Source organism: Cupressus sempervirens, chromosome 9 (genome assembly GCF_028749045.1).
Source record: "Cupressus sempervirens isolate cs-2001-9-10 chromosome 9, ASM2874904v1, whole genome shotgun sequence".
NCBI classification, from domain to species: domain Eukaryota; kingdom Viridiplantae; phylum Streptophyta; class Pinopsida; order Cupressales; family Cupressaceae; genus Cupressus; species Cupressus sempervirens.
In genome coordinates this window covers 638,676,601-638,704,479 of record NC_143126.1, presented here as the reverse complement: position 1 = coordinate 638,704,479, position 27,879 = coordinate 638,676,601, and positions in this window count along the sequence as shown.

The following is a 27,879-nucleotide window of genomic DNA, read 5'->3' as shown; positions in this document are numbered from 1 at the left end:
TCTCAGACTTTCTAGTCTTTCTCTTAGCACATTCTCATCTCCACCATATAGTAATACCAGTTCTTGTCCCACATTTATTCAACATTAGTATAGTTCTTAATATCATTAGACTCAACATCATTAAAAGAAGGCACAACATCAATCATCAGACTATTATGCTCTTTGCTTCGCGGTATATCTTCCATAATTATACGAGGCGTAGGAGAAACATATGCCTTTTCTAGTGTAAAATATTGTCTTTGATTCTAGATATTTGTAAGCTCATTCTATTTTTCCATGAGGAGAAGTTCTCCTTGTTTAGCCTTGGTACCTCTCTCTTATACATTTTCAAATATTTAGCTCAAGTACCTTCAAACTTATTTCTTCAATAAATTATCTCTGATACCAAATGTTAGATAATTGAGAGGGGGGTGAATCAAGTATATCTAGCTCTACTATAGGCCTTTAAATAGATTTAGTACCATTTCAAACTTCATAATCTTTCACAAAAATAACTAGGTAACCATATTCAACTTCTCAAATCAAACTTACACCAACTTTACTTCAAACTTCTTTCTCGCTACTCTTTGCTTTATCAAGTATTGAAGAAATAACTTATCTTATACCAAGTTGTGATTTTTTTTTTAACATGAAAATAAACTTTCCAACACATAATCATTCATATATTTGACACTATATTTAATGTGGAAATATTATAAAGGGAAAAACCACCTGAGAACTAGCAATCCAAATATCTCACTCTTTTAAAGTGAGTTATGCTAGGAGGCAACCTTGTTAAAGGTGTACATAAATATTTTTACTATGACCTAGTTAAAGGGTTTTAACCAAAGACTATATAGACCTTATCACTTCTTGTCATTACTAAAGAGTGGTCTACCCTAAATGACTTGCAAATATCACTAATAGATCTTACCATATAGGATTTCAAAGACTTGTTTGGTCCACTGAATTAAGATATTTTATCTGCTACAATGGTAAGAAAGTAAATGTCAAGTGATTTGCTAGGTTTAGTACTACCTTTATTTTTTAGATCTCTTCTTCACTTGATTTCTTCCTTCTAATCTCTTTATTGGATGATTCACACTCTTTCACTATCACTTTGCACTCCCTTTGCTTGATCTTTAAAAAAAAAATTGTTTGATTCACCTTGTTCTTCTTCTTGATCAACTGTACATTTATCAGTCAACAACGACAAACAATAGAAACCTAAAATAGTCTTTATCATCTCATTAAATAGTCAAATTCTACTTTTAGATCCTTCCAGATTTTGTCACTTAATCATGACCATAGATCTCAAATTCAAAGTATTTAGTCACTCAAAAAATAGAACTTTCTTGAAATTTGTGTTTATTTTTATATTTCTTAAATATCCTTCATTAGATCTTAATTACATTTCTTTAGTCTTAGATCTTGCAACTGACTTTGACTTTATCCTTTGATCTTCTCAAATATTCTTAATTTTCATTGAAATTCACCTTCAGATTAATCTTTTCTTTTGTTCTTCACTCAGTGAACATAAAAAATTACTCAGAAAATATGTCACATGGTTAACACTAAAATTATTTGTTTAATACTAAACATTAACTTTATTTTACTAGGCACTTGGTGACAATCACAATCACTTGGTTAATACTATATCCCTTCTTTCAACTATTTGTTTGATGTAGAATGTGTAGATTGGTGAATACATGAAATTCAACACAACATTAAATGATTAAAAAATAATCAAACCAACATTATAATACCATGGTCTAATTCATTCAAACACCCATTGAATACCAACACTTATCATCTCTTTCATCACACTTTCTTCAAATTCTCTTCATCAATCAAATGATCTTGTACTCTAATGAATTATCACAATTCTAACCAACCAAGTCTTGGTATCAATGAAACATAACAACTTATTTGACTAATTTACATACAATAACAACATTATCAGTTGGGGCTAACAAAGAGGCCTTTATTGGTTTTGATAAATTGAATCTATACTTCACAAAATTAATAACTTTTTCTGATAAATAATATTTTATATTTGTGGATATTTAATGAATGTAAATTTTAACATGCAAATAATATGATACCTAATTTATAGATTTTTGTAAGTAAATTTCAAAAGGAGTATAAGATAATGACAATCATAAGACAAATGAGTGAAAAAAAAATCCTAAATGGGCTTAAGTGTTGAAAACAATTATTCAATTGTATGTTGTCTTTGATATTATATGAAATGACAAGCTTGTACCGAATATTCAATGATAGCTGAGCTCACTTAGGCACCAAAGGTAGTTTCCTGTGTATGTTGAGTGTTCAATTTAGTGATATTATTGACCAAGCTTAGTGGCTTAATGAAATGAATTCTATATTGATCAAGCTTAGTTGGTTATCAAAGGAAAGTAAACATGAAGTCAATATTAACAGAGTAATCAATTTTATATTAGCCAACTGTTAACATGTTAAGTTTGATAAATTTATTGTTTAATACAAGCCAACTTAAGTGATGAAAATTGTTTGATTAAAAGAGTATTCAAGATAACTTAACACAATGAATTATATATATGAAGGTCAAGTTGAGGATTGAAATGTGGAAATGAAGAAGATGAATCAAGGAAGTGAATTCGAAGGATATCTATAAAGGGTAGAGCATCCGAGTTGATCGAGTTGGAAAGAACATTGTGATTAAGGAATAACAACTAATCATGCTAGAACTTATATCTAAATCAGCAAAGTCAGTTACATTAGCAATCATGTTAAGTCATTGGTACTCTCTAATAATTGTATAGCACTACTCTTAACAAGGTGATTTGAATCCTCTAACAAGGTCACACCTAAAAGTGTCTTTTGTAACTTTTATTAGGGTTGGCTCCAAATAGGGCTCACTTTGGAAGAGTGAAAAAATAGTAACTAGTTACAATTGGTAGTTTTTCCAAATTGGATTTCTACATTAAATATTAGTGTCACTTGTGTTCATGTTATTTCTTTTATGTCTCTACAATTAAGTTAATAAAGGCTAATCACATTAATATCTTAAGATATGATTATCTAGGCTGATCGAGTGATAGTAATATATTTAGTGTTAACCAAGTTACATCAGAATCTATTTTTATATTGTTTTCACATCTTAAAAGGGACTTGAATTTTTTTGTAGCAATTGATTCACCCATCCCCTCTCAGTTACTCCTTTCCATTTCCAAAAATTGGTATCAAAGATATTGGTTCTTGTAGATAAGGTTTCAAGGGCCTAAGCTAAAGATCTAGATGTCTTATTGATGGAAAATTCCTAAGTTGAACAAAGGTAACTTCCAAGCATGGCAGGGACTCATGAAGCTACATTTGGCAACCATTGGAGACACAAGCCTAAAATATCTAGAGAAAAAGTATGTGTCACCTATTGGAACTTTGTCTATGGATCAAATTATGGAAAAGAAGAATCACAATATAATGATGATTGACATCACCTCTACTCTCAATTATGCTGAATTTGATGAAGTTAAAGATTGCCCTACTACTCCTGAAATATGGACCAAGTTGAAAGATATCTATGGAGGAGATGACAATGTGAGGAGAGCTAAGGAAGAAATTCTAATAGGTAATTTTTATTAGATGAAGATGAGAGAAGATGAAAACATTGCAAATATAGTGAAAGAATCAAAGAAAGTGTGAGTACAATCAAAGCCTTGGGAGGGAGAATAGATGATGTGACAGTGGTCAACAAGGTAGTTAGAACTCTTCTTCATGTTTATGCAATTAGATTTTTAGCTATTCAAGAAATGAGATGTGATCCCAAAAATGATATAACTTTGGATGCACTAGTGGGAAGGTTGATAGCCTTTGAGTTAGATAACTTTGATAACTATGTTCCTAACTCTGGTAGCATTGAGCCTACATTCCAAGCTAAGCTATCACTCAAGAAGAAATATGGAAAAACTAAAACCAAAAATTTTGATGATGACCTTAAAGTCATTGAAGTCTTTCTTGCAAGAATATTTCCTAAAGGAAAAGGAAAGTACAAAGGTAAAATACCTCTAATCTATTTTTCTTGTTAAGAAGTTGGTCACATTGTTGCAAGGTATCTAAATAAAGAAGGAAAAGAAGAAAAAAAATCATGACAAGTACAAAGGCAAGAAAGACTTCAAAAGTTACAAAGCCTACAAGGAAAAATGTGATATGGCTAAAGACTCTAATAGTAGTGATGAAGATGACATGGCTTACATTTCAATTAAAGATGAATTAGATGATGAAAATGATAATATGGCCCTCATTTTTCATATTAGCAAGAATGAAACATGGATTGTTGATAGTGGTTGTTCTCACCACATGGCTAGTGATAAATCAAAATTTGAGCACTTGGAACACTATAATGGTGGGAGTGTCAAATTTGGAAATGATGAACCTTGTTATATAAAAGGAAAGGGTTGTATTACATTGACTGATGAACTCATATGTGACAATTCTTACTAGGTTGAAGGACTAAAACATAATCTACTTAGTGTGGTATACTTGAACAACACTGGATTCAAGGTAGAATTCATGAATGGTAAGGCCATGTTTTTGAATGGGAGGACTAAAATTTTAAAAAAAGGGTTAAAAAAGGTAATCTATTCTATCTAGATCTAACTGAAAGTTCATGTTTCCTAGCTTAGGTAGAGGAAAGTTGGTTATGGCATAAAAGTTTGTGTCATGTGAATTTTGATAACCTAGTCAACACAAGCAAGTATGCAAGAGTGAGAGGCATTCCTAGTCTAAAGAAACTTGATATGGGCATGTGTAAAAATTATCAAATTGGAAAGACAAGAAAGAAAAGTTTCAAAAGCAAGAATTATCATTCTAAAGAAGTTATGGAGCTAGTTCATATAGATCTTTGTGAACCTATTGGTATAGAAAGCTACAGTGGATACAAGTACTTAATTTTATTTGTTAATGATTATTTTAGGATGATGAAAAAATGTACCTAAAAGATGAATCTGAAGCCTTTCAAAAACTCAAGTTTTATCTAGCTAAAGTGGAGAAAGAAATAGGAAAGAAACTAAAATGTCTAAGGTCAGATAAAGGAGTAGAATTCATCTCAAATGAATTCAATGAATTCTACAATAAAAGAGGACTCAAAAGACATATATATGAACTTGCTATACCTTAGTAGAATGGCATAGCAAAAAGAAGAAATAGATCCATTATGGGCTATGCAAGAATACTAATGATAGAGAAAAATGTTGCAATCAAATACTGGAAGGAAGCAATCAACACAGTAGTTCATACATTAAACTGATTTTAGTTGACAAAGGACATAGATCAAACACCTTATGAATTATGGTATGGTTATAAACCTAATGTCTATTACTTCAAAGTATTGGGAAGAAAATGTATATCTTGAAAAAATTAGGAAAGTTTGATGTGAAAAGTGATGAAGGCATATTCTTAGGATACTCCAACAAAAGAAAAGCATATAAATGTTTGACTCATACTACTCAAAAGGCCATAGAAAGTGCACATGTAAAAAATGATGAGTTTGCATAAAAGAGTGGAAAAAAAAGTTTAAAAGTACCTAAAAACTATAGAAACTTTGTCTACTTTGAACTTGATACTTTACCTCAAATTCAAGAAAATGTAATTGGAAATCAATTGTATTCACCATCTAAGTCCCCTAAATCTCTAGTTCAACCTGAGTTATAGTAAGCGCAACCTGAGTCACATTTAGAAGGACTCGAGTCTCAGTTAGAAGGACCCAAGTTTTAGCTAGTGTAAATTGAGTCATAGTTTGAAAGACACAAGTTATAGATAGTGGGACCCAAGCATGATTTAGACCATGATGAGTAGAGTGAAACAAGTTCTAAATCCAAAGAGAAGGTACCTATACTTCTAGATATGTTAGATGACATGATGCACCTAAGAAAATCATTGGAGATCAGTCAAAAGGCACAAGGACAAGGAACAAACTAAAAGGTACATGTTTTCTTACTATGTTTAAACCTACAATAGTTAAAGATTCATTAGACAATGAAATTTGGATGGAGGTAATGAATGAAGAGATTGATCAAATTGCAAGGAACAAAACTTGGGACTCTTGTTCCTAGACCCAAGGACAAAAATGTAATTGGCACAAAATGGGTATTTATAAATAAGTTGAATGAAAATGGAGAAATTTCAAGAAACAAGGAAAATTTAGTATGCAAAGGTTATGCTCAAGAAGAAGGTATTGATTATGGAGAAACTTTTCTCCCATTGCAAGACTAAAAGGTATTAAAACACTACTTGATTATGCTACACATAAAGGATTCAAATGATATTGTACGGATGTAAAGTCATCTTTTTTTAATGGAATCCTAGAAGAAGAAGTATACATTAAGAAACCTGAAGGTTTCATAGATCCTAACAAAAGAAATATGGTTTACAGATTACACAAAGCATTATATAGTCTCAAACATTCCCCTAGAGCCTCATATGAAAGATTGCACAATCATCTGGTAAGAATTGGTTTTCAAAGGACAAATGACAAAAATATCCTATACATCAAAGAAGGACTAGAAAAGAAGATAGTGTTGGAAAAAATCTTTGTAGATGATACATTATTTACTACACATGATGACTTGTGTAAATCTTTTTATTAGTAAAGAATTTTAAATTTCAATGTTTGGAGGGATTAAATTCATTTTTGGCTTTCAAGTTCAATAAAAGAAAGATGGTATCTACATTACTCAATCAAAGTACATGAAGGAGATATTGAATAAATTAAGAATAGAGGATTCTAGACCAATTGGAACACTTATGTTTACTAGACATAAGATTTCCAAAAATGATTATTCCAAAGAGGTAGATCAAACAACATATAGATCAATGATTGGAAAACTTCATTATGTGGTAAACACAAGACCTGATATTGTATTAGCAATTGGTATGGTGGCAAGCTTTTATGCTAATCTAAAGTAGAATGATATGATGAAAATAAAAAGAATTATGAGGTACCTAAAAGGTACTAAAGATTATGGTTTTTGGTATAAGAAAGGAGGAAATTTTGAATTAAAAAAATTCATTGATGTTGATTGGGAAAGAAGTATTGATGACTAGAAAAGCACTAGTGTTGGAGCATTCTCCCTTGGAAAGAGGCTAGTTTCTTAGACAAGCAAGAAATAGAATTGCATCTCTCAGTCTATAGTATAAGCATAATATGTTGCAATAGTAGTTAATTGGTCCAACATCATTTGTATGAAGGAAGAAATCGAGGATCCAATAGCTATCTTCTATGATAACATTAGTGCAATTAATATATCCAATAATCTAGTGATGCATACTAGGACAAAGCACATTACAATAAAGTATCATTTTCAGAGAGAATTAGTACAAGACAAAGAGGTTAGATTGGAATATGTAGATACAAAAGAAAAAATTGCAGAAATATTCACCAAACCATTAGATAAGGATGATTTTTTGTATCTAAGAGGTAAGCTAGGTGGCATTACCCTATCTAAAGCCACTAAACAATGTTTAGTGATGCATCAACCAAGCATTTTGAAAATCAGCAAAGTTGATGGAGTATTATTAGAGAAGATTGCATATGAATCAGTATATCAGGTACATGAAAAATACATTGATTGTTGTCTTTGGAATGAGATGTCAAAGAGGGAGACTTTACTATCATATCAAAGAAATTTCATATCAACAAGTTCATTTTACATAAGAAGAAATCAGTAAGTTAGAGGAAGTGATTTTAGTTAGAAAAAATTATTTCGAAAGGAGAGATTGATGTCAGGGGGAGTTCTCACTAATAGAGGGAGTTTTCATGGATCAGAATCAAAATGAAACTAAGGATATTATCCTTATTTTTGTTCTTCTCTAAAATTTCTTTACATTATGACATGTTGTGTTGCCATCAATCTCAAAGAGGGAGATTGTTGAAAAATTTATTCAACTGTATGTTTTCTTTGATGTTACAAAAAATGTCAAGCCTTTATCAAGAAGTCAATGATAGTCGAGCTCACTTGAGCATCAAAGGTAGTTTCTTGTGTGTGCTGAGCATTTAGTTTAGTGATAGTATTGATCAAGTTTAGTCAGTTAATGAACTAAAATTTGTATTGAATTATCTCAATCAATTATCAAAGGAAAGTAAGCATGAAGTCAGTATTGACCTAGTTGGGTTGGTTAATGAAGGGATCTTCTATGTTAACTAAGTGCTCAATTTTGTATTAGTCAATTGTTTGCATATGAAGTTTGATAAATTTATTGGTTAATACAAGTTGACTTAAGGGATGAAAATTGTTTGATTAAAAGGGTATTCAAGTTGACTTGACAAGATAAATTATATATATATATATATATATATATATGAAAGGTCAATTTGAGGATTGAAACGTGGAATTAAAGAAGATGAATCAAGGAAGAAAATTTGAAGGATATCTGTAAACAAAAGGGCATCTGAGTTGACCAAGCTAGAAATAACATTTTGATCAAGGAGGATAACTAATCAAGCTAGAACTAAGATCTGAATCAACATAGTTAGTTGCATCAGTAATCAGGTCAAGTCATTGTTACTCTCTAATAATTGTAGTGAACCAAATCACTTAACAGAGTTAGCCTAATAGCTATTCAACAAATACTCTAACAAAGTGTCATTTCTATATTAAAGTGTCTAAATACCTCTAACAAGGCCACTGCTAATAGGTTGAATTAAATATTCTAATAGGGTCACACTTAACAATGTGTTTTGTAACCTTTAATAGGGTTGGATCCTAACAGGGCCCACTTCATAAGAGTAAAAAATAGTAACTAGTTGTAATTGGTGGTTTTCCCAAATTGGATTTCCATGTTAACTATTGGTGTTACTTTTGTTAATGTTATTTCTTTTATGTTTCTAAAACTAGGTTAAGAAAGGCTAATCACATGAATATCTTAAGATCTAATAATATGTGTTAACTAAGTGATAGTAATATATTTGGTGTTAACTGAGTTATAGAAGGATTTGGTTTTATATTGTGTAGACATCATAAAAGGGACTTGGGTTTTTTTTTGTAGTAACTAATTCACCCCTCCCCTCTTAGTTAATCCTTTCCATTTCCAACAATAAGCCACAATGGCAACATAACTACAAATTTAAACTTTCTTGGGAAATGGTAGGAAACAAATAAAATATGGAGCAATGCAACTCCATTTTCCCTCATGAAACCATCAATGGGACTTTTTAAGAATGTGATATATTTCACAATTCATTAGCTCATGCAACCATTGATGATGTGTGTGCATACAAGACAAATTTTTATGAACATTCTATAGTAATTTTCCCCTTTGATTTGTAACAATAGAGATATTATGCATTTATTCATGACAAGCTAAAATAATATTGATGAGAACATAAGAATTCAACATAATAATAAAAACTAGCTATATAATCATTCATAAAATAAATTTCATAAAGATGTACATTCAAGAAGGATTATGTTGAGAATTGTGTCTCAACCTTGCAAACTTTTTTTGGAAAATTCTAGAAAATTTCAGCTAGAAAACTCTACAATTTTTTTAGAAAATTCTAGAATTTGTTTGTGGTAGTTTTCCACATGTTTATGAGTTGGAAAATGGTGTATGAGTTGTTAAAAATGTGTCTAGTCTCTAGAACAATGTAGAAGGACTATTTTTTTGAGTATAAACAACTCATTATATGACTTTTATGGGGGTCTAAACTAAAGGACAAAATTGTGGACAAAAATGGTATTCTTGGAGATACAAATTACAAGTGGGTAACATTTGGCATGGTTGTTTTGTCCACGATTTTGGCCCATGATTTTGTAAAACCACAAATGGTTTCCAAGTGATAAATTAGTATAAAAAGAAGGCTTGGGGAGGTGTTTGAATCATTGATTTTAGTTTGCAAGACTAGTGCTAGAAGGAGTCTCTCTGAGTCCGAGTCTGACTTTGAGTTGTGGTGATGCTCCTGTAAGAACTTGCATTGCAAGTGTATTGTAACCTTCCAAATTTGAGAATACATTGTGCAAGTTTTGTAGGGTGGGGTTTTTCTCCCATAAGGGTTTCCCCATAGTAATCATTGTGTTATGTGTTCATTATTATTTACATTATGTTATTATGCATTTCTTGAGATCTTTTCAATATTTAGTTGAATTTGCATAATTTTCCCCTCAAATATTAGTGTAGGAAGTGATTTTGTGCACCTTAGCTTCCTTTCAAGTGGTATCAGAGCCTAACCAATTTTGGTTTTTTTGGTTGGGTACAGGGTTTTTTGAGCTAATCAAGGTTTGAGTGTAACCTTGTGTAGAGGTTTTTATTTCTATGTTGTAGGATTGTAAAGATGGAAAGCACATTAGGGAGGATTGATGTAGAGAAGTTTTTTTGCATAAACTTTGAAATGTGGAAGCTAAAGATGGAAGATCTATTGATTGATTTGGGATCTATGTGATATAGTCAATGAAAAGAAGTTGAGGCATATAGATTCAACTTCATTTGCAGAGTATGATGTGAGAGATAGAAAAGCTAAAAGTCTCATTAGATTTTTTTTTGTAGACTCTATACTAATTAATTTCCATGAAGAACCTACCATGAAGAAGATTTGGAAGAAGCTAAGTGAGATCTATCAAGTGAAATCACTTGTGAACAAAATTTTTTTGAGGAAGAAGTTGTATTCCTTAAGAATGGAAGAAGGTGGATAGATTTTTGAACATCTTGAAAGTTTTAATATGTTGGCGACTCATATGACCTCACTTAGGGTGTGGATGGATGAAGAAGAAAAGTGAAAAATATTTCTATGATCATTTCTAGACTCATGGGATAGCCCTGTGATGGCCATAGGGAGCACTTTAGTTGTTTTGAAGATGGAATACATTGTTGGTTCTCTACTTTTTAAAGAGATGAGAAGGAAATTTTATCTGAATGCCAAAGAAGTTTTGAGTGTCCAAGGAAGACCAAAGGAAAGAGGCAAGAACAAGAAGCAACATGGCCATTTTAAGTACAATAATAAGGGGAGATCAAAATCTCATGGTAAGTCCAAAGTGATCTGATGGAATTGTGGCAAACTTGGGCACTTCAGAAAGGACTACAAAGAGGAAAAGAAAAAGAAGAAGAAGCAATATTCTAATTATGAGTTTGAGAAGGAAGATAGAGATTCTTTCATCCTATCCTTGGCCACTCATGTAGGTGATAATGCATGGTTGATAAACTCAGGTATATCTTTTCACATGACTCCTAATAAAAATTGGTTTAGTAAATATGAAATGTTTGATGGTGATAGGTGTATTTGGGTGATAACTCAGTTCTTGATATTGTTAGTCATGTAAGTATTTGTGTGAAATTTTTTGATGGTAGAATTAGAAGATTTGATGTATCTTGCATATCCCAATACTAGAAAGGAATAAATTATCTATTAGTAAACTAATAGATGTGGGTGCGCATGTACAATTTTATGAAGTAGGTGTGAAAATGGTGAGAGGTGCTATGGTAATAGCACAAGGAAGAAAATTGGGTACATTGTACCAGCTTGATGCATACACAATTGAGTGCAATAGTACTTCTAATAAGATTGTGAAGAGGACTACTTTGTTGGAGGAGAGGGTTTCTCTTTCAATAGATGGTTGTGGTTTTTGGGTAACCAAGGGTGCTCTATCTACCAAATCAAATTTACCTATAGAGAAGACTATGTTATGGGACTAGAGATTTCGCCACATAGATGAGAAAGGTCTATGAACCTTAAAGAATAAAAACCTTGTTGATGTGTTGAATTATTGCAATCTTGATTTTGATTTTGTGAGCATTTTATCTATGGTAAACAAAATTGTGTTCAATTTTACTCAAGTTCTCATAAGTCCTCATTTATTTTTGGATCTTATCCATTCATTTGTATTTGGTCTAGTTGATGTTCCTTCTATTAGTAGATTAGTTTATTATGTTTCTTTCATTCATGATTTCAGTAGAAGAACATGGGTTTATTTTCTTAGACGTAAAGTTGAAGTTTTTAGTTGTTTCAAAGAATTTAAAGTAATGGTTGAGTTGCAAACTGGAAAGAAAATAAAGTTTTTGAGAATTGATAATGGAGTTGTATATTGGTCCAGTGATTTTGACACATTTTAAAACTATTGTGGTATTAAAAGAGAGAAGAAAACTCTATATTCTCCACATCAGAATGGAGTTGTCAAAGGAATGAACATGACCTTGATGGAGAAGGCTAGGAATATGTTGAGTGGAGCTAGACTGGAACAAAATTTTTGGGCCAAATCTATAGCCACTACTTGCTACCTAATAAAAAGGTCTCCTACATCAGCTCTTGTTGACAAGATGCCAATGGAAGCATGGTTGGGCCACAAGCCTTCATTAAGACATTTAAGAGTTTTTAGTTGTGAGGCATATGCTCATGTGCCAAAGGAGAAGCAACCAAAATTCAAAAACAAATTTTTCAAATCTATCTTCATCAGATTTAGTTATGGCATGAAAGGATACAAGCTTTTGGATCCTATTACACAAAAGGTATTTTACTCTAAAAGTGGGATTTTAAGAGAAATTGAGCTTTCTTCTATTACAATGTAGCTAGAATAGATAAAAAAAAAGAAAGATGTGATTCAACTTCCTCCTACACCTAAGAAAGTTGAATCAAGGCCCTTAGAAAGACAAGTTGTTGAAGAGAGCTCTATGTGTTCTAAAACATAAGAGGAAGAGGGAGAACCTGATTATAAAACTAAACCTAAACCTAAACCAAATTTTGTTCGAAGGTCTAGTAGATAGAGGAAAGCACCAAAAAGGTATGGATACTCTCCTAATGATTGGAGGTGTATATTTTCTTTGAATGCTAATATTGACAAACCAAAATTTTTAGAAGAGACTATTGGTATGAATGATTTAGATTCCTAGAAGATAGCCATGGAAGAAGAGATGGTAGCTCTTAAGAGGAACGACACATGGGACCTTGTACCATTTCCTAAAGGCCTTAAGCATGTTGGTTGAAAGTGGGTGTTCAAAAGGAAGGTGGGTTAAGATGGAAGCATTGAAAAGTATAAAGCATGATTGGTTGCAAAAGGTTACTCCCAAGTTGTAGGAATTGATTATGGTGAAACTTTTTCTCTTGTAGCAAAAATGACATCCATTCAATTTTAACTTTCTATTGTAGAAGTTTATGATCTAAAAATTGAGTAGATGAATGTGAAGATAGCTTTCCATCATGGATATTTGGAGGAAGAAATTTATATGACACAGCCAGAGCACTTTGTGGTGAAAGGTAAAACTCATTTGGTTTGTAAATTGAAGAAATCCTTGTACGGTTTAAAACAAAGTCCTAGGATGTGGTACTAGAAGTTTGATACATATCAATTGAGTTTGGGATTTGTGTGATCCAAATTTGATCACTATATATACTACAAGTTTGATGGTGATATTTCTTAGTTATTGCCTTATATGTTGATGACATGTTGTTTATCAGGAAAGGAAAAGGTTTGATTGCAGAATTAAAATCTTAGCTCTCAGGAAAGTTTGAAATGAAAAATGATGGTGCAATAACTTACATTCTAGAAATGGAGATTATAAGAGATAGACAAAATAGAAAGCTTTGGCTAGGCTAGAGTAAGTATGTTGGTAATATTCTAAGAAGATTCAATATGCAAGATTCTAGATCATTGAGTATGTCATGCCAAAATTTTGAGGGCAAAAACACACCAATTTTCTTTTTTAAATAATTAAACTTACTAGGTTCACTAGGGTATATTAACCAAACTTATACTAACATTACTTAAGAATCTAATATTTATTACAACTAACAATCATGAATATTTAAAAAAAAATATTACTGGTCAACTATACTATACTAAAAATAAATATTAAAAACAACTACACAAAAAAAGAACTAACTTAATTAGAAACTCACTAAAACTATAAAGGATACAAAAAAAAAATTCTAATATCTAACCAATACTAACACTACATTAATAATACTAACAACTTAATTTTTATTACTAACTTAACCCTATACAACTAAACTTTATTTAAAAACAAATAATTTTAGTAACCCCTTAGAATACTAACCTAGGCACTAAACCCTACTCATCCTAACCCTACACACCTATCTCACCCACCAATTAACTTCCACCTAACACCCATGTATTTTCCTAGGATTCGGGTGTGATGCCCAAGTGCTGACTGGGTGCACTATGGATAGGCATACCCCACACAATGATGCGCATGTTCTTACCAAGGGATAAAGGTGTAGGTTTAAATGCAATAAAAGCAATCTCCAAAAAACTTAGAAAAACTTCTAGCACGTCCTCCCATGTGATTAATTGCAGCAGCAAGGAGAAGGGGAAGTATAGGGTGATGTCACCCAAAGCATGCTTATTTTGACTTTGTTTTAAACTTTCTCAAGCCCATTCCAAGTGCTGGTGCCAAGGAAATGAGGAGTTAATGCATAAAGTTAAGTTGGTAGGAAAAGATATTTGCCTTATGCTTTCATATTAATTAATTTATTTATCTAGTTTATTTAGTTATTCAAAATAAGTTTAATTATTTATTTCAAGGATAATTAAAGATTCCTCTAAGATTCTCTATCACAAGGGGGAGAATTTAATTTGTTTCCCATACAAAAACAAGAGAGAGATTTTACTCTAGGGAGGAAATTTTTTTTTTCTAAGTGTTAAAATTGATAATGATAGAATTTGCCAAGGGGGATATATATATATATATATATATATATATATATGTATATATATATATGTATATATATATGTATGTGTGTATATATATATGTATGTGTATATATGTCTATGTATATATATACACACATATATATACATACATACATATATATACACATACATATATATATACAAACATACATACATACATATAAACACACACACACACACACACACACACATATAATTAATCTAATAGAACTTGTTAAAACCTAGTTAAATGAAACATTTGAATGATCCATTTTAGCAATAATGCAAGATTGGTTTTTTTTTTCAATAATCATGAAAATGAATCTACGATCATAACATAACCTGCGTCTCAACACATATGAAAATTGAACTTTGCCTAATTGAACATCATCATTTCATCTTATTTTTTATATACATTCATATAGTTGAAAAATATGAAAAAATCATGAGAAGCGATATTACTCAATCACTATTTTATTGAGAACCTAATTTAAAGGCTCAGTAGGAAAAGAACTAGGAAGAAAACTCGGCATCATTTCCATTACAATAAAGGTTCTAAATGCAATTTACATAGGATTTCTATCCCAAAATTTCAACAATCAAATTAAATTTTCTTCCTAGCCCTTAAGAAGGGACCTATTCATTTACTGTAATACATCACTGAGGTTGTGGAGAGAACATAAACTGACCAAGTGACAAAACAACATAACAAGAAGTAAATCAGACATTCATATCCATACTAGGTTTTCAAAACAGTATTCAACATCGAATCAAAACTAGGGAAAGGTAGATTTTTCCAATAGGAGATGTCAGACACAACACCAAAATAGGTGCCCAATTGGGGCTATAACTCAAGAACTTCTGTTCTTCCATTCTTACAATTCAAAACTCATACATGGTTTGTGCTAATAGGTAGGGGCCCATAACACCCTACCCTCTCTCCCTCTTCTCGTCCTAAGAAGAGACTCTACACTATTGGAGTCCAACTGATTGGCCACTTCTACCCTATCCAAGGGTGAGTAATGCCAAAACACCCATACAAGAAAACTTCAAAATTCAAACAAAAACATCAAAGAAAAGCATTCAAGAAAGCATGGTTTCAATCCTCCCCAAGAATACCCAACATACATACAAGCATACAAATAAACAATAGAATAGCATAAGCATGAACAACATGAACAAAGGAGATGAAGAACTCCTACCTTCACAAAGAGGTTATGGTAAAATGAACAAATCTAGAAGATCTTTTCCTTCCTTGCCTTCAATCTTCCAAGACTCCTCTCTAAAAACTAGAGATTGGGTAACAACCAAAACTGCTCAAAAAGGGCCTCTAAATAAGATCCAAACTCAACCACCAACAAGGGCAATAACATCCCCCACTCACCTAAAAATCTAGAGGTTTCTAACTCAACCAAACCTAAGGTTAACCTCTAAGTGGAGTTGAGGTTATTCAACTCATGGTAACAACTTTCAATTTCCGCACTAAGGAAAAAATAGACTTTTTGAGTGACCTCAAAAGTCAACAAAAGGGGCTAGGGTGGTGGGAAATGCCCCCAACCCATACCTATACCCCTTGGGTATAAATATTTCATGTTTTAAGGCCTTAGGAAATGATTTTGGGACCAAAAAAATGCTAGGAATATTTAGGACCATCTAACAACTCCAAAATATAGTTTAAGCACTAATTCGGATTAGGGGTAACTAAACTTGATTAAAAACAAATTTGCAAAAATTACACTAAATTAGTCTAACTTAGGTCCAAAGGTTACATAGTTAACCCTAACAAGCATGCTAGTATACATATAGAAATTCATGAGTGTCAAGTGACACTATAACAACACAGTTACAAAACATTAACATTTATTAACCATGGAAAGATAAATTCATACATCTCACAATGCAATAGGATACGAACAACATGGTTTCCACAAATGGCACATAGGGATCATTTTCGTTCCTCCATCAGGTCTCTCAGCTAAAATATCCTACACACTCATTGCACACATTAGTAGCCCCATAAAATCACATGTACATATGTATATTCGTATCAGGAAACCACATCATGATTTCTCTTGTCCTGCTCATATTCTTAATCATTACAATTTCATAATCAAAGTGTTAATCCTGCATTTACTTATTTCATCAACATACATGTTCATAAAGCATTAAATGAAAAAGTCAAATATTTGAAAGTAAACATCACACAATATGAAATAATATAATATGTTCAAGTATCTGATAATTTCTCGACATCTCGAGTCATGAGTATCAAAATAATAATAATGTATAACTATGCTACGATGGGTCAGGGCGAGGCCTCACATCCTCCCCCACTAGGCATGAACTTCCTCCTAGAGTTCATCAAAAAGATAAGGGTAATAGGATAGCATCCATGTTGCATCCTCCCATGAAGTAGTGACCTCATTGTAACAATCCCACTGGAGCCTAACCTACTCCAGCTCTTAGCCTCGAAGTGCTAGGGTCTTTTGGGCAATAATATGGATAGGCTCCAGTGCTAGCTATTCGTCTAACTCCACCTAAAAAGCATCCCAATCTATAATATGAGACTCGTCATCAATGTATAATCTAAGTACTGAAATGTGAAACACATCGTGGATGCATGATAGGCTAGGTGGCAAAGCTAAATGGTATGCAATAGGTCCTATCCTCTCTAGGATCTTGAATAGTCCAACAAATCAGGGTGCCAACTTAGAGCCCTTTCCAAATCAAATCAGACTCTTGTACAATTCCACTCTCAAGAACACTCTATCACCAACCTAATACTCTCGATCTATCCTCTTCACATTAGCATACTTCTTCTACCTATCTTGTCCCTCTCTCAAGTGTTGTCTAATCAAGGTCACCTACTGCTCCATCTCCTTGACTAACTGAGGACCAATAGATCCTTGATACAAGGTCTTTAATACAAGGCCTCATAAGGTGACATACCTATGGATTAAAGATGCCCATTGTTACAGGCAAACTTGACAAGATGTAGGTATTCCTCTCATTTGACCTAATGATCCATCATGTACATACATAACATGTCTTTGAAAACTTGATTCACTCACTCAGTCTAACCATCAGTTTGAAGATGGTATGCTATACTAAAATTGAGCCTAGTGCCCAAAGCTACCTGCAACTCTCTCTAGAATGAAGAAGTAAACAATGAGTCTCTATTAGAGATGATCTTACAGGGAACACCATGGAGTCTAACAATGTCCTGCAAGAACACTTGGGCTATGTCTCATGTTGTGTATGTAGTACGCATGGGTGAGAAATTGGCAACCTTGGTCAACATGTCAACTATCACTAAAATGGAATCATGGCAACGAGATGACATGGGGAGACCAACAATAAAATCCATAGATATAACATCCCACTTCCACTCTACAATCTCATGTGGCTGAAGAAGCCCACCAGGATGATGGTGCTCTGCCTTCACTCTCTGACACTCAAGGTATCTCACAACTATGCTAGCAATCTACACTCTCATGCCTGGTTAGTGATACAACTGCCTCAAATTTGCATGTAACTTTTCAACATCGAGGTGCACTGCATAAGGTTCTCTATGAGCCTCAAGTATAATGAGCTCATGCAAACCCCCAATGAAAGGTACATACATACATCATCTATGATGCAAAATTCCATCAAACTCCAAGGAATACTCTGAATACTTCCCTTACAAGGGTCTCTGAGAATGCACTATCTAACTCACTTCTGCATAAAGCTCATCACCTGGTAAGTGCTATAAGATCTACTCTCTTAAGTCAGTGCAAGTAGTCACAAATGAAAGCTCATGGTGCCTTCTACTTAAGACATCTGCAACCACATTCTCCTTTCCCTTGATGTAATGAACATCAAAGTCATACTTACAAAGAAACTCCATCCACCTTCTTTTCCTAGCATTAAGGTTTGACTAAGAAAAAATGTACTACAAGCTCTGGTGGTCAGAATGAATCTCGAATCTATGACCTAGAAGGAAGTGTTGCCATCTCACCAAAGCATGAACCACTGCCACAAGTTCTAGGCCATGAGTAGGATAATTGAGTTCATGAGTCTTCAACTTCCTAGACTCAAAGGAAATAGCTCATCCATCCTACATAAGGATTGCCCCTATACCATCTAAAAATGCATCGGTGCACACCACAAAATCCACACAAGGGTTTGTTATTGCAAGAATCGGTGCACTTGTAAGGGCTCTCTTGAGCTCTTGAAAATCTCTATCAAACTTCTTTGACCATTCATACTTCTTCCCCTTCTTTTGAAGAGATGTGATCGGGTGTGCCAATCTAGAGAATCCTAAAATGAAATGTCGGTAATATCTTTCTAGACCCATAAAGCTCCTCACTTCAGTGACACTGGTGGGTGTTGTCCAATACATGATGGCCCTAATTTTTTATGGGTCTAATGAGACACTATTTCTTGATATGACATGACCCAAATAATGTATCTCAAGTCTGAAGAAAGCACACTTTGACAAGCTACAAAACAACTGATTCTCTCTTAGCTTTTGCAATACCTACCTCAAGTGCTCTTCATGCTCTTTCTCATCATGAGGATAGATTAGAATATCATCAAGAAAAATAACCACAAACTTATCCAAAAAGGTACAGAGTACTCCATTCATGAGGCTCATGAATATAGCTAGAGCATTTGTGAGGCCAAATGATACCACGGTGAACTCATAGTGACCATACCTAGTACAAAATGTAGTCTTGGGGATATCACTATCTACAATCCTCAACTAATGATAACTTGACTTCAAATCAATCTTTGAAAAAACTTGGGCACCCTGAAACTAGTCAAAGAGATCATCGATTCTAGGAAGAGGATATCAGTTCTTGATGGTCACTTTGCTCAATTGTTGATGATCAATACACAACCTAAGTGACCCATCCTTCTTGATGAAGATAATTGGTGCACCTTAAGGTGACACACTAGGTTGAATATGCCCCTTCTCTAAGAGATCCTCCAACTGATCCTTTAGTTTATTGAGCTCATGAGTAGTCATCCTATATGGTTCTCTCAAAACTAGTTCAACTCCTGGCACAAGGTCTATATGAAAATCCACTTCTCTAAGTGGAGGCATACTAGGGAGCTCTGAAGGAAATACATTTGCAAAATCCTACAGGATTGGAAAATCATCGAGGGATGGCTCCCCCTCTAAATCTTCCTCTTTGTCACTAATGGTGATAGAAAACAACTGACAACCCTTTCACATGCACCATCTAAGCTACATAGAAAAAATCATACAAAGGGATACAGGTCTCTTCACTCTAAAGATCTCCCTAGAGATACCATCATCATCCACACATTCCACCCTCTTCTATCAAAAATCCATCTTAGCACTATGGGCATAAAGCCAATCCATGCCAAGAACAACATCATAAGAACCAAGAGGGGTATTGCGTAGATCAAACATCATGGACATGTCTCCAATCTACATTTGACAATTCTACACCATGGAACAAACTGACACTCTGGCTCCTGAGACTAACTCTACTTCCCAACTGACATCCTATCTAACTACCATTAGCCTGCAATGCTCCACTACATATGGAGATATAAAAGAGTTAGTAGCTCCAAAATCAAATAGAACTACAACCATACGGCCCTATATAATACATGTAGCCTCGATAATTGTGGCCTAATGCTCAACCTAGCAGTTGTCAACTGCTGGAAAAACTCTGTGGGATCTGTCCATGTCACCAACTATCAGCTCTGAAAAGGCCCCTTTTTGACCACTAGATACCTGTCCTTGTAGACAATCCCTAGCTATATGACCCATGCCCCCATAAGTGTAGCATGGTCCTCGGGTATAAGATTGTACACCCATTGATCTAGACTACTGTGGCCCTCCTGACCTACTAGATGCATTGTATCCACCCCTAGAAGACTGCTAAGTCTTCACTGATTGTGACTATGCGGCCTATACTTTTTGATCCTATTTGGGATCCTGTGACTACCACTGCTTGGGCCTAGAGCCCTGATAACGATGAGAAGGTTTCTACTACTACTGAGACTATTGGCCCTTAGAGGACCCTACTGTATAGTTTTGATTCCCTTTCTGAGGGGGTTTTTGTTGGGTAGATTTTTAGTTTTGAGACCAATCTTGAGACTCCTATCTACCTCGACTATCCTTAGCAACTAGTGCTATCTCCACTACCTGCCTGAAGGTGGTAGGGAAGGCCATCTGAACTGGACCCTAAAGTGAGAAATTTAGACACATGATAAAGTGATGCACTCGTAGTTTCTCATCCTTCATGTATTCAACATAAGGAAGGAGCTTGAGAAACCTGCTCTTGTATTGAGCTACCCCTCTGATATAGAGAATTAAACTCCTCTATCTGCTTCTTTCTAAAATTCTTTGACAAGTACCTCTCTTAGAATCTCTCCAAGAATGACTCCCATGTTAGGGTATCCATCCTCACTCCTCCTATAGTCTCCTCTTGATGCCACCAATTGGAGGCATCTCCTCATAGGTGATGGACTACTAGACATGCCTTTAGATTACTCCCATAAGGATGTAATCCAAAGCATCACTGTAGGCTCTGTAACTAGGCCTATACTACTGTCCCCTTAGTGGAATTAGTAAATAATGGTGGCCCGAGTCGAATCAATTCCTTGATATCATCTCCTATATGCTTAGGAGGTCTATCAAGTGGGGGTCCTCTCTGGTGTATTGACTCACACACATGCTCACGCTATCCCTCTAACTGTCTCAGTGGGGGGCTCTTATTCCTCTCTCTACCTCTAGGCGCGCCTCCTATGAGTCCCTCTACTACCACTATAGGAATCTACTATCAAGGCTGAACTACAAGTACTACCCTTTGCTAAACTACACCAATCAATGTCTGAAGGGCATCTATAATGTCCCAGTTCAGGTTAGGTGGTGGTGGAGCTGGTGGTGGTCCATCCTCCTATCCTGCTCTACCACCCCTTTCCCTACAACCTCTATCTTGCCAGTTGCTTCGAGTAACAGGAGGCATCTACACAATTAAATGTTTGAGTTAGGTTTTAGAAGCACAATGGTTTAAGGTTCCTAGTGTTGAAACACAAGCTTTGATACCAAAATGTCATGCCCAAATTTCGAGGGCAAAAACACACCAAATTTTTTTTTAATAATTAAACTTACTAGCTTCACTAGGGTACAAGATTTTGATGTGCAAGTTAAAAACAAAATCAACTCACTCAAAACATAATTGTCATCTAATTAGAATCATATGAAGATTAGCCATTTAAAAAATTATTGAGCAAAGTATTAATGAACGATATATAACAATTATTCTAATATTGATCAAGCGGAGTATAAGACCAATAGTTTCATAACATAGGAATCAAGAACAAATTAGTACTATATCATGTAATATAATAAGCCAAACTATAATTAAACTTTATTCTAAAACCAAATACATCTAGAATTTAATATTTATTCTAAAATAATAATAACATTAATAATATAACTAAAATTGAATATATTGAAATCTAAACTAAATCATACTAAGATTATTAATATTTAAAATGTTTATATTAACCAAACTTATACTAACATTACTTAAGAATCTAATATTTATTACAACTAACAATCATGAATATATTAAAAAAATTATTACCAACTATACTACACTAAAAATAAATATTAAAACAACTACACAAAAAAATAACTAACTAAATTAGAAACACACTACAACTATAAAGGATACAACAAACAAATTCTAATATCTAACCAATACTAACACTACATTAGTAATACTAACAACTTAATTTTTATTACTAACTTAACCCTATACAACTAAACTTTAATTAAAAACAAATAACTTTAGTAACCCCTTAGCATACTAACCTAGGCAATAAACCCTACTCATCCTAATCCTACATAGCTATCTCAACCACCAATTAACTTCCACCTAACACCCATGTGTTTTCCAAGGATAGGGGTGCACTGCCAAAGTGCTGACTAGGTGCACTATGGATAGGCATACCCCACACAATGATGCACATGTTCTTAACAAGGTGGCGACCAAGGGATAAAGGTGCAGGTTAAAATGCAATAAAAGAAATCTCCAAAAAACTTAGAAAAACTTCTAGTACATCCTCCCATGTGATTAACTATAGCAGCAAGGAAAGGGGGAAGTATAGGGTGATGTCACCAAAAACATGCTTATTTTGACTTTGTTTTAAACTTTCTCAAGCCCATTCCAAGAGCTGGCGCCAAGGAAAGGAGGAGTTAATGCATAAAGTTAAAATGGTAGGAAAAGATATTTGCCTTATGCTTTCATATTTATTTATTTATTTATCTAGTTTATTTAGTTATTCAAAATAAGTTTAATTATTTATTTCAAGGATAATTAAATATTCCTCTAAGATTCTCTGTCACAAGGGGGAGAATTTAATTTGTTTCCCATACAAAAACTAGAAAATTTTTTTACTCTAGGGGGTAAATTTTTTTTTTTGAAGTGTTAAAATTGATAATGATAGAATTTTCCAAGGGGGATATATATATATTTTAAATTAATCTAATAGGACTTATTACAACCTATTAAACCAAACATTTGAATGATCCACTTTAGCAACAATGCAAGATTGGTTTTTGTTTTCAATAATTATGAAAATGAATCTATGATCATAACATAACCTTCATCTCAACATATATGAAAATTGAACTTTGCCTAATTGAACATCATCATTTCATCTTATTTTATATATACATTCATATAGCTGAAAAATACAAAAACCTCATGAGAAGCAATATTATTCAATCACTATTTTATTGATAACCTGATTCAAAGGCTTAGTCAAGAAAGAATCAAGAAGAAAACCCGACATCGTTGCCATTACAACAAAGGTTTTAAATGCAATTTATATAGGATTTCAATCTTGAAATTTCAACAATCAAATTAAATTTTCTTCATGGCCCTTAACAAGGGACCTATGTCATTTTCTATAATACAGCACTGAGGTCATGGAGAGAACGTAAACTGACCAAGTGACAAAACAACATAAAAAGAACTAAATCAGACATTCATATCCATACTAAGTTTTCACAATAGGATTCAACATTGAATCAAAACTAGGGAAAGGTGGATTTTTCCAACAGGAGATGTTAGACACAACACCAAAATAGGTGCCTAATTAAGACTATAACTCAAGAATTCTATTCTTCCATTCTTACATGCCAAAACTCATACGTGGTTTGTGCTAATAGGTAGGGGCCCATAACACCCTACCCTCTCTCCCTCTTCTCATCCTGAGAAGAGACTCTACACTATTGGAGTCCAATTGAATACCTTTCCCAAAATTGGCCACTTCTACCCTATCTAAGGGTGAGTAATGCCAAAACACCCATACAAGAAAACTATGAAATTCAAACAAAAACATGAAAGAAACCCATTCAAGAAAACATGGTTTCAATCCTCCCCAAGCATACCCAACATACATACAAGCATACCAATAAACAACACAATAGCATAAGCATGAACCAAGCATGAGCAACATGAACAAAGGAGATGAAGAAATCCTACCTTCACAAAGAGGTTATGGTAAAATAAACGAATCAAGAAGAGCTTTTCCTTCCTTGCCTTCAATCTTCCAAGATCCTCTCTAAAATTAGAGATTGGGTAACAACAAAAACTCTCAAAAAGGGCCTCTAAATAAGATCCAAACTCAATCACCAAAAAGGGAAATAAATTCCCCACTCACCAAAAAATCTAGAGGTTTCTAACTCAACCAAACCTAAGGTTAACCTCTAAGTGGAGTTGAGGTTATTCAACTCATGGTAACAACTTTCAATTTTCGCACTAAGGAAAAAATAGACTTTTTGAGTGACCTCAAAAGTTAACAAAAGGGGCTAGGGTGGTGGAAAATTCCCCCAACCCATACCCATACCCCTTGGGTATAAAGATTTCATGTTTTAAGGCCTTAGGAAATGATTTTGGGACCCAACAAATGCTAGGAATATTTAGGACCATCTAACAACTCCAAAATACAAATTAAGTACTAATCTAGATTAGGGGTAACTAAACTCAATTAATTTTTTTTTGCAAAAATTACACTAACTTAGTCTAACTTAGGTCCAAAGGTTACATAGTTAACCCTAACTAGCATGCCGAAATGCATATACAAATTCACGAGTGTCAAGTGACACTATAAGAACATAGTTATGAAACATTAACATTTACTGACCACAAAAAGATACATTCATACATCTCACAGTACAATAAGATATGAACAACATGGTTTCCATGAATGGCACATAGGGATCAGTTTCCTTCTTCCGTTGGATCTCTTGGCTAAAATATCTTGTACATTTATTGCACACATCAGTAGCCCCATAAAATCACATGCACATATGTATATACGTATCAAGAAACCACATAAATTAAAACATACATCTTTCAAATCAATCAGGGTTTCTCTCATCTTGCTCATATTCTTAATCATTACAATTTCATAATCAAAGTGTTAATCCTACATTTACTTATTTCATACATGTTCATAAAACATTAAATGATGAACTCAAATATCTAAAAATAAACATCGCAGAACATGAAATAATATAATATGTTTAAGTATCCGATAATGTCAAAACATCTCAAGTCATGAGTATCAAAATAATAATAATGTATCACTGTGTTATGATGGGTTAGGGTGGGGCCTCACATCCTCCTCCACTAGGCATGAACTTCCTCCTAGAGTTCATTAAAAAGATCTACCTCTAGACAAGAATCAAAAGAGTATTCATAAGCCTCATGAATGGAGTATTTTGTACCTTTTTAGATAAGTTTGTAGTTATTTTCCTTGATGATATTCTGATCTATTCTCATGATGAGAAAGAGCATGAAGAGCACCTAAGGTAGGTATTGCAGAAGTTGAGAGAGAATTAGTAGTTTGATAGCTTGTTGAAGTGTGCTTTCTTTAGACCTAAGATACATTTTTTGTGTCATGTCATATCAGGTGATGGTGTCTTAGTAGACCCATAAAATATTAGGGCCATCATGGATTGGCCAACACCTACCAGTGTCATTGGATTGAGGAGCTTTATGGGTCTAGTAGGATATTATCAATGTTTCATTTTAGGATTTGCTAGATTGGCACACCCAATCACATCTCTTCAGAAGAAGGGGAAGAAGTATGAATGGTCAGAGAAGTGTGATAGAGCATTTCAAGAGCTCAAGAGAGCCCTCACGAGTGCACTGATTCTTGCAGTACTAAACCCTTCTATGGATTTTGTGGTGTGCACCGATGCATCATTAGATGGTATAGGGGTAGTCCTTATGCAGGATGGATGACCGATTTCCTTTGAGTCTATAAAGTTGAAGACTCATGAACTCAATTATCCTACTTATGACCTAGAACTTGTGGCAGTGGTTCATGCTTTGGTGAGATGGTGACACTTCCTTCTAGATCATATATTCGAGCTTCATTTTGACCAATAGAGCTTGCAATACATATTTTCTGAGCTGAACCTTAATGCCAGGAAAAAAAGGTGGATGGAGTTTCTTTGTGAGTATAATTTTGATGTTCATTACATCAAGTAAAAAGAGAATGTGGTTGTAGATGCCTTAAGTAGAAGGTGCCATGAGCTTTCATCTATGACTACTTGCACTAAGTTAAGAGAGCGGATCTTACAACACTTACTAGCTGATGAGCTTTATGCAAAAGTGAGTGAGATAATGCATTCTTAGAGACCATTGGAAGGGAAGTATTCAGAGTATTCCTTGGAGTCTGATGGACTTTTTCATTATAGAGGATGTATGTATGTACCTTTCATTGGGGGTTTACACGAGCTCACTCTACTTGAGGCTTATAGAGCACCTTATGTAGTGCACCCTAGTGTTAAGAAGTTACATGCATATTTGAGGTAGTTTTATCACTGGCCAAGCATGAGAGTGCAGATTACTAGCATAGTTGCAAGATGTCTTGAGTTTCAGAGGACAAAGGTGTAGCACCATCATCCTAGTGGGCTTCTTCAGCCACATGAGATTGCAAAGTGGAAGTGGGATGTTATATCTATGGATTTTATTATTGGTCTCCCCATGTCATCTTGCCGCCATGATGCCATTATGGTGAAAGTTGACATGTTGACCAAGGTTTCCCATTTTGCACCCTTGTGTACTACGTACACAACACAAGACATAGCCTAGGTGTTCTTGAAAGACATTGTCAGAATCCATGGTGTTCCTCATAAGATCATCTTTGATAAAGACTCATTGTTCACTTCTTCATTCTAGAGAGAGTTACAAGCAGCTTTGGGCACTAGGCTCAATTTTAGTACAATGTACCATCCTCATATTGATGGTTAGACTGAGCAAGTGAATCAAGTTTTGGAAGACATGATACGTATGTACATGATGGAACATCAGGTCAAATGGGAGGAATACCTACATCTTGTCGAGTTTTCCTATAACAATGGGCATCATTCATCCATAGGTATGCTGCCTTATGAGGCATTTGGAAGACATTGCAGGATGCTCTTGAAATGGGATAGGATCAAGGATCGAGTATCTATTGGTCCTCAGTTATTTAAGGAGATGAAATAGTAGGTGAGCCTGATTAGACGGCACTTGAGAGAGGCACAGGATAGGAAAAAGAAGTATGCTGATGCAAAGAGGACAAATCGAGAGTATTAGGTTGGTGATATAGTGTTCTTGAGAGTACAACTGCATAAGAGTCTGATTCGATTCAGAAAGAGCTCTAAGTTGGCACCCTTGTTAGACCATTTGAGATCCTAGAGAGGATAGTACCTGTTGCATACTATTTAGGTTTGCCACCTAGCCTATCATGCATCCACGATGTGTTTCACATTTCATTACTTAGAGGATACATTTATGATGAGTCTCATATTATAGATTGGGATGCTTTGCAGGTGGATTCGGATGGATAGCTAGCACTGGAGCCTATCTATATTATTTCCTGATGGACCCTAGCACTTCGAGGATGTGAACTGGACCAGGTTAGGGTCTAGTGGGATTGTTACAATGAGGTCACAACTTCATGGGAGGATGCAACATAGATGCGATCTCAGTACACTTATCTTTTTGATGAACTCTAGGAGGAAGTTCATGCCTAGTGAGGGAGGATGTGAGGCCTCGCCCCGACCCATCATAGCATAGTGATACATTATTATTATTTTGATACTCACAACTCGAGATGTTGAGACATTATTGGATACTCAAACATATTATATTATTTCATGTTGTCTGATGTTTACTTTTAGATATTTGAGTTCGTCATTTAATGTTTT